A 7,011-nucleotide genomic window follows, 5' to 3' on the forward strand; every position below is an offset into this window, starting at 1 on the left:
AACAGGCTCGAGCTAGGTTGCTGTGCGTGGGATCCACTCCAGACTCATTTACAAACTCGTAGTCGGTGAAATGTGATAAACCGAACACTGTAGGGATTTCTAAACAAGGAATTAAAACACTCAACTCCAAATGGGAGAGATGCAGGCAACAAATCGTCAGTGTTTATGTGCCTCTGAATAGCTCTGATTTCTTTTGGTAGGAGCTGACAGCTGGCTGACAGAAACCTCACCCAGCGAGAGAAGAGACAAAACCCAAGTATGAAGTTAGGACTAATGTTTTCAGGTAACTTTCTATTTCCATTCGGAGTGGGTGTCTGGGAGGGTGAGTGTAGGTATGGTTTGCTCCATTTGTCAACAGATATTTTACCCCCAAGGGCCCTGATTCTAACGTGCCATGCTTTGCTTCTGTTTGCTTAGTTTCTTGGTGGCAGAATAGAGAGCTGAGGACGTCAGCTTCAGCCTGCACTCTCCCTCTGTCCACACTATCTGCTGCTTCTGATAACTCTGGTCTTTCTGATCAATTTGTTCATATGGCCAGTCTTTGGGGTTTTGCCCAAGAAACTGGCTGTCAGCTATGTAGGGTGAGGACAGTATCTGGAAGTCCAGATGATCTGCCCACGGTGTTTCAACCCACCTCTGGTTTTTGCCCCATGCCTTACTACCATTCTGCATGGTGCCCAGGACTACTGGGACCTACAGGTCAAGGGTCATAGATACCATATACATGGCAGCATTGATCCCTCTGACAGCTCTCCTCTTCCTCCGAAGCTTATTTGAAATTGCTCATTTGAAAACATCTTTTCCTCTAGCTGTCTTTTTCCTTGGAAGTATATACCTTTGAGTCCTAAAAAAAAAAAATTAATAAAGTAAATAAATTTTGGGTGGAAGCTTAACCAGCAGGGAAAGGCAGTGAAAGAATGTACAAAGTACACAGTGATGCATTCTAACTAAAGTTTAAGACTTCTACTTTTAACAAGGAATAAGACTGGAGCGATGGCTCAACTCTTAAGATCACTGGCTTCCCTCCCAAAGGACTCAGGTTCAGTTTCCAGCACCCACACTGCTCCTCACAACTACCTATATCTCTTAGTTCAAGGGGATCTGATGCCCTAGTCTGGCATCTGAGGGCACCAGCACAGACGTATATACGGGCAAACATTTATATACATAAAATAGCAGACATACATGTGGGCAAATGTTCATATACATAAAAATAAAACATAAGAAAGAAATAAAATAGACAGAGGGATTCATACAACTATTTAGTAATTAGGATTGTCTAATAATGTAGGGACCCGTAAGGAAAATCTAGTAAATTCTTACCAGATTTCACTCAATCTGATGAATCACTACTTAGAGAGTAAAAAAGTCATTCCCAATAGTCTGTGATTTAAAGTTATCTACTTAGTTTGTGTACATTTTTATGTTTTCATGTGTGTGCAGGTGCACATAACTTTATGTATATGGCAGTCAGAGGACACCCTTATGCTTCATTTCTCAGGCACTGTCTATTTTGTAGTATGTGTGCATGGTGTGTATATATATTTATGCATGCTGCTTATTTGTGAGTATATGTTGGTTTACAGATACATGTGTGTGCATTTATGCACATGTGTGTGTGTGTGTGTGTCTGTCTGTCTGTCTGTCTGTTTGTCTGTCTGTCTCTTCACTTTCCATGTGCTGGAATTAGAGGCTGGCTATCATATCCACCCTACATTTATGTAGATGCCAAGGATCTGAATTCTGGTCCTACCACTTACATAATAAGTCCTTTACAGACTAAGACATCTCCCTAGCTGGTTTTTTTTTTTTTTTTTAAGTCTTTCACTAACTAGAACTCACCAGGTAGGCTAGGCTAACTTCCTGACCCAGTGTGGCCCAGGGTCTACGTATTTCTGCTTCTTGAGTGCTGGGGTTACAGGCATGCACCACCATGCCCATATTTCTTCTAGTATCGGTTCTAGGAGTCAAACACAGATCCTCATGCTCTCAAAGTAAGAGCTTTATCCCCCAAGCCATCTTCCCAGCTCTGTTATTTTAAAAGGCTTTGGATTCAGGATGCAATAAAAAGAGATGAGATAAAATTCTTGAAAAGAAGAGGGCTGGAAAGACGTCTCAGTGGTTAAGAGCACTGACTGCTCTTTTGAAGGTCCTGAGTTCAAATCCCAGCAACCACATGGTGGCTCACAGCCATCCGTAAAGAAATCTGACGCCCTCTTCTGGTGTGTCTGAGGACAGCTACTTATACATACTCACATATAATAATAAAAAAAAATCTAAAAAAAAAAAAAAAAAAAAAAAAAAAAAAAAAAAAAAAAAAGAGTAAATCAAGGATGAGACACAATAGGACATAGGACACCTTCCTTCCAGTAATGTCTAAATTCACTTCCATGGGCACCCAACATAAATATTATAAGAATGTCACTCCACAGATGATGAAGCCAACACCCCAGGAGGCCAAGGCTTGACTAGGGCATACAGCTAACGTATGAAAATTAGGATCAAGATCTGGGTCTGTCTGACTCTGAACCTGTTCCAGTTGACCTGTAACCTGTGTGGAGGGCACAATGACACTGAGAAAGTGTCAGTAAAGAAAGATAGCAAATGGGCTGGCTGAGTGTCCACATAGTCTCGGCTCTGGGTTCTCAGGGCGCTTCCCACAGGAGGAAAGACCATTCCAGGCAAGAGAAGTGGGTCTTCATCAAACACTCTACAAAGAGAAAATCATATTCAAATGTCAGGCTTTGTGGTTTACAGATTGATCTGACAAGGTTAAAGAACCCCCCAACCCCCAGAGAGGGTGCAGGCCTAAAGACAGGGTTGTTCTAGTAAGACAGTGATTATACAATGATGCCCTGGGAGACTGGTCATAACCTCTGCGGAGTGACTTATCTGACAATCCACTTCTAAAAACAATGAAGTTTCAACAGTAACAGATGGCCCTATGAAATATTAAAATTCAAGTGGACTAAGAAGCCATTAGAGCTCAGTGTGGAAGCACATGACTATGGTTGTAGATCCTCTGGAGACTGAGACAGAAGGCTTGCTAGAGCCCAGGTGTTCAGGCCTGTCTCAACAACCAACATAATTTCAAGGGCTGGGGAGCCAGCTCACTTGGTTAAATACTTGCCATGCAAATCTGAGGACCCAAGTTTGGTCTCCAGCATCCACATAAAAGGTGCACACTTGTAATCTCAGCACTGGGAAAGGAGGGTCAGCCAGATCCAAGGGCTCTCTGGCCAGTTAAACTTAGCCTTACCAGAGACCCCTAGGTCCTTATCTTAAATAACAAGGTGGTAGCTCTCGAAGGTTGAACCCTGGCTACACTCAGGCATACCCCCACCCCAGTGAACATGCACTGACATCCATACACAACAGTGGATTACAAACAGAATTTATTCCAGTGAAAAGTAAACCTCCTAGACTCTTTTCTGCTACCATTATCTACATAATAGAGGAGGCAGCCAGTTGGTACTCAGCTCAACCTCCCTGAGACCCTGTGGTCCACAACATCCCCATTTCTGAGGGCTGTGTGTGTGTGTGTGTGTGTGTGTGTGTGTGTGTCTGTGTGTGTGTGTATGCATGGTGCAAAGTAACCTAAAGTTTTTCCATCTTAAAGGTTCTTAGACTTAAGAATGAGAACAATCAAATAAGACTCCTAGTATAATATTGAAAGTCAGAGCAGGGTGTGGTGGCATAGGCCTTGGTGGCAGAGGCAGTCAGATCTCTGTGAGACCCAGCCTGGTCTACATTGTGAGTTCTAGAATAGACAGGGTAACATAGTGAGACCTCGTCTCAAATAAACAAACAAACAAACAAACAAACAAGAAGTCAGAACATGGCAACTTGTTCTTATTAAAGTATTTATTTCTCAAGCATGACTTTGGCCTAAGGACTTTTTTTAAACTTGTTTTTTGTGGTTGCTACTGTATACTTTCTTGGCTGAGATACTAAGTGGTTTCTGTATTTGATATTATGTTCTGAGGCCTCCTAATTTCTTTGCATATTAAACCCATTTGTATATGAAAACTGCAAAGAGCTAGTTTCTGTGACGTTCTCATGTGAACTTCCGGATGCTTTCCTTCCAGGGTAGACCTGCGAGCTGGTACCCACACTGCCATCCTAACTTCTGCACCCCGCGTCTCAGGTATGTCTTGATGGTAGAATACCTTCTCTAGGCTGTGATGATAGGGAGAGAAAACCAAAGCATTTGCTTTCCTTCAGGCTATGCATCTGTTCCCTGAGTGCTTTGCTGTGCATCATGAATGTTATTAAAATGGAGGTGGTTCAACTTGGAGTTCCGCCTTTCATGGACTTATTCATGACAATGCCAATGGAACGAGCAACAAGAGATACTACAAATGATACCATGAGAACTGGACTGTGTTGTGAAAGGAAGGCCTCATATGACCTACCTTCGCATATGTTGACCTTTTCTGTATGGAGGCTCCTATAATACCGAGAATGGTGCTATATGGAAGAATGTGTGGAAATATACTGTTTAAAGAACAGATGCCCCCAAATACAACACCCTGTTGAGAAATGGAGCATCATTGGGACTTGAGAGGCCTCTGGTAACCCTCCCAGATCACATCATTTTCTCTCCTCCCCCAGCAGCCACTGTCCCTTTGGATGCTCATCATAGTTGTCCTCTTTGATTTCGTCGTTGTTTATAATGGACTCTTAAGAAAAAGAACTTTAACTAGATAGAAGCACAAAGCCAGATGATGAAGGAAGACTGATATTGACTGTATGTGGTGAAAGTCTCAGAAGGTGAGCTGGCCCAGGATTCACGAGCACTTCTAGAGACCCTTCTGGTCAGTCAGCAATGAATCCTGGGGCTCATCTTGCCTGGACATGGTGCAGAGCAGTGACTGAGACATAAAGGGAGCTGGTCTGATTGTTTAACTTTTACCCCCAAGCCTACCAGGACTTGCCCCCAGGATGTCAAAGCTGAGTGAATGGACAGAGCTAAAATGAGCACCACTTGTGGATAGGGCAGCGGGGAATACAGAGACGAGTAGGAACATAGCAAGCAAAGACAAGAACTGAAGCCAGGCTGCTGTGTGCTTTGGTCCTCAGGTGACAGATGGACAGTGATGGGTGACCACACTGAGCGTGTCCGTGCACACCCATCAGCCTGGCAGGTCCTTCTAGCATTCTCTGGGGACTGGGGGTGCCTCTCTTCCAGGACCTTGAGCTTCCAAATCCTATTGCTCCATTTTTCTTGTTTACGGTTTGATCTCAGTAGATTCCATCCTTTGGCTAATTTTTAAGACTATGTTCCAATTCTCCCCTGAAGGTTTGGCTAAACATAGAATTCTAAGCAGAGGGTCATTTCTCCTTCAGATGTTTAAAGACATTTCTGCATTGTGTCTCATTGATATTGTAGATGTACCTGAATCTATACTCATTTTTGATTCCTTGCTATGTGACTTATCCCAAACCCAAGGGCCCTACCATCAAGACTGTGGAATCTCCTGGGGTCTGTGCCCTGGAAGTGCACAGGCACGTATTATGGGAAATGCATAGGCACGCAGTATGGCCATGCGCTGTTTCACTCAGAGCGATGCTCTGCTTATGCCTTTCGATTGGTTAACTCTATTCCCCAGACCTGGGACTTCCCCTCACTTTTGTGCTGAATTGCTTCCCTTGCTTCTCTTGCAACTTGATAGAGTTGCCTTGCTGACACTGAGATAAAATATTCTGGCCAAGAGCAACTTGGAGAAGAGAAGCTTTATTTGGCTTACATTTCCAGCTCGTAACCACTGAGGGAAGTCAGGGCAGGACTCCTTCATGGTCCTGGTTCATGCAGCCTAGCTTTCTTATACTTCTCAAGATTACCTGCTTAGCAGTGGTGTGGTCCTTGATGGGCTAGGTGCTTCTGCAGCAGCCACTAAGCAAGACATTGACCCACAGGCCAGGCTGATCTAGGCAGTTCCTAAATCAAGTCTTTCTTCTCATGTGACCTTAGGCTGTGGCGTTGACAGTTGATGTTAACTTGGACACTAGCCTACTTCTCTTTCTTGCTAGAAATATCGTTTGGATGCTGGAGTTCCCGGACTGGATTTCTGGTTGTCTTTCGCCCCGCCCCCGGCCCTATTTTGAGTTACTTTTGTTTTGTGAGATGGGGTCTTTCTGTGAGGCTGACTTTGAACTTCTGGCTCTCCTGCTTCTCCTTTCGGAGTGCTGGGATTACAGGCAGATGCCATGAAGCCTGGCTTTTTGCCTTTCTCTATTTTTCACTGTATTTGAGATTCTCAGCACTACCACCATCTCCTTTTGCTACTGAGCTTTGCAGGCCTCTTTCATGTTCTTTTGAGATTTCATGGTCTTTGAATATTCTTCTTCACAAACTCTTGCTCCCACTCATGCTTAGGACATTCCTTACTCCCTTGAGGATAGTGAGTTTTTGAAGCTTTTATCTACCTGTCTATTGGCTCATGACTAAAGAGCTGGACAAAAGGACCGGTGAGAAGGCTGGAGCAGGAGTGATGCTCGTCACCTGTGAGTCTCATTGTGGACCGCCCTGGTGTTATATGGAAAAACCCTGTGATATTCCCTAAGGCTGGTAGGCTGCTGGATACCGACCTGAGAAGCTTTCACCCCAGGGGTCCAGTGTCTTCTGTCAGTCTTTCTGCAGCTGGTGTGGAGGGTGGGATAGACTTCAGCTCTTTTCAAACAACCACTTCCTTGTCTTCAGTCCAAAGACCCTGTGTCTTACCATTTTCAGAGACCAGACCCCCAGGTAGCCCCAGGGTGGAAGCAGGATACTATCTGTCACTGGTGGCTTGGAGTTGGAGGAACCACTCATTATCCACACTTCCCAAGCTTTCTCATGCCAGCATAGCTCAGGGATCTGAGTGAATTGTTGTACTGGCTAGGGATGGAGTCTCAGACTCAGGGAGTGTAGGAGGCTTTCTGCTGCTGTCCCTGGTAGGTCAGGTCTCACCAGAGCAGCAGCAGCAGCAGCAGCAGCAGCAGCAGCAGCAGCAGCAGCAGCAGTAGCAG

General features: G+C 44.5%; 1 protein-coding gene across 2 annotated transcripts in view; it reads left to right on the forward strand.

The window, feature by feature from the left end:
* The window catches only part of Ankrd34b (ankyrin repeat domain 34B), a 40,124-nt gene that overhangs the window by 28,120 nt on the left and 4,993 nt on the right, over positions 1 to 7,011 (forward strand). For both annotated transcript variants that reach the window (XM_031360466.1, XM_031360465.1), the window contains 2 exons: positions 201 to 283; positions 4,089 to 4,147. The gene's annotated coding sequence lies outside the window, so the exon portion shown is untranslated. The remainder of the gene's footprint in view (positions 1 to 200; positions 284 to 4,088; positions 4,148 to 7,011) is intronic.

This window comes from Mastomys coucha, unplaced genomic scaffold (assembly GCF_008632895.1).
Source record: "Mastomys coucha isolate ucsf_1 unplaced genomic scaffold, UCSF_Mcou_1 pScaffold8, whole genome shotgun sequence".
Lineage (NCBI taxonomy): Eukaryota > Metazoa > Chordata > Mammalia > Rodentia > Muridae > Mastomys > Mastomys coucha.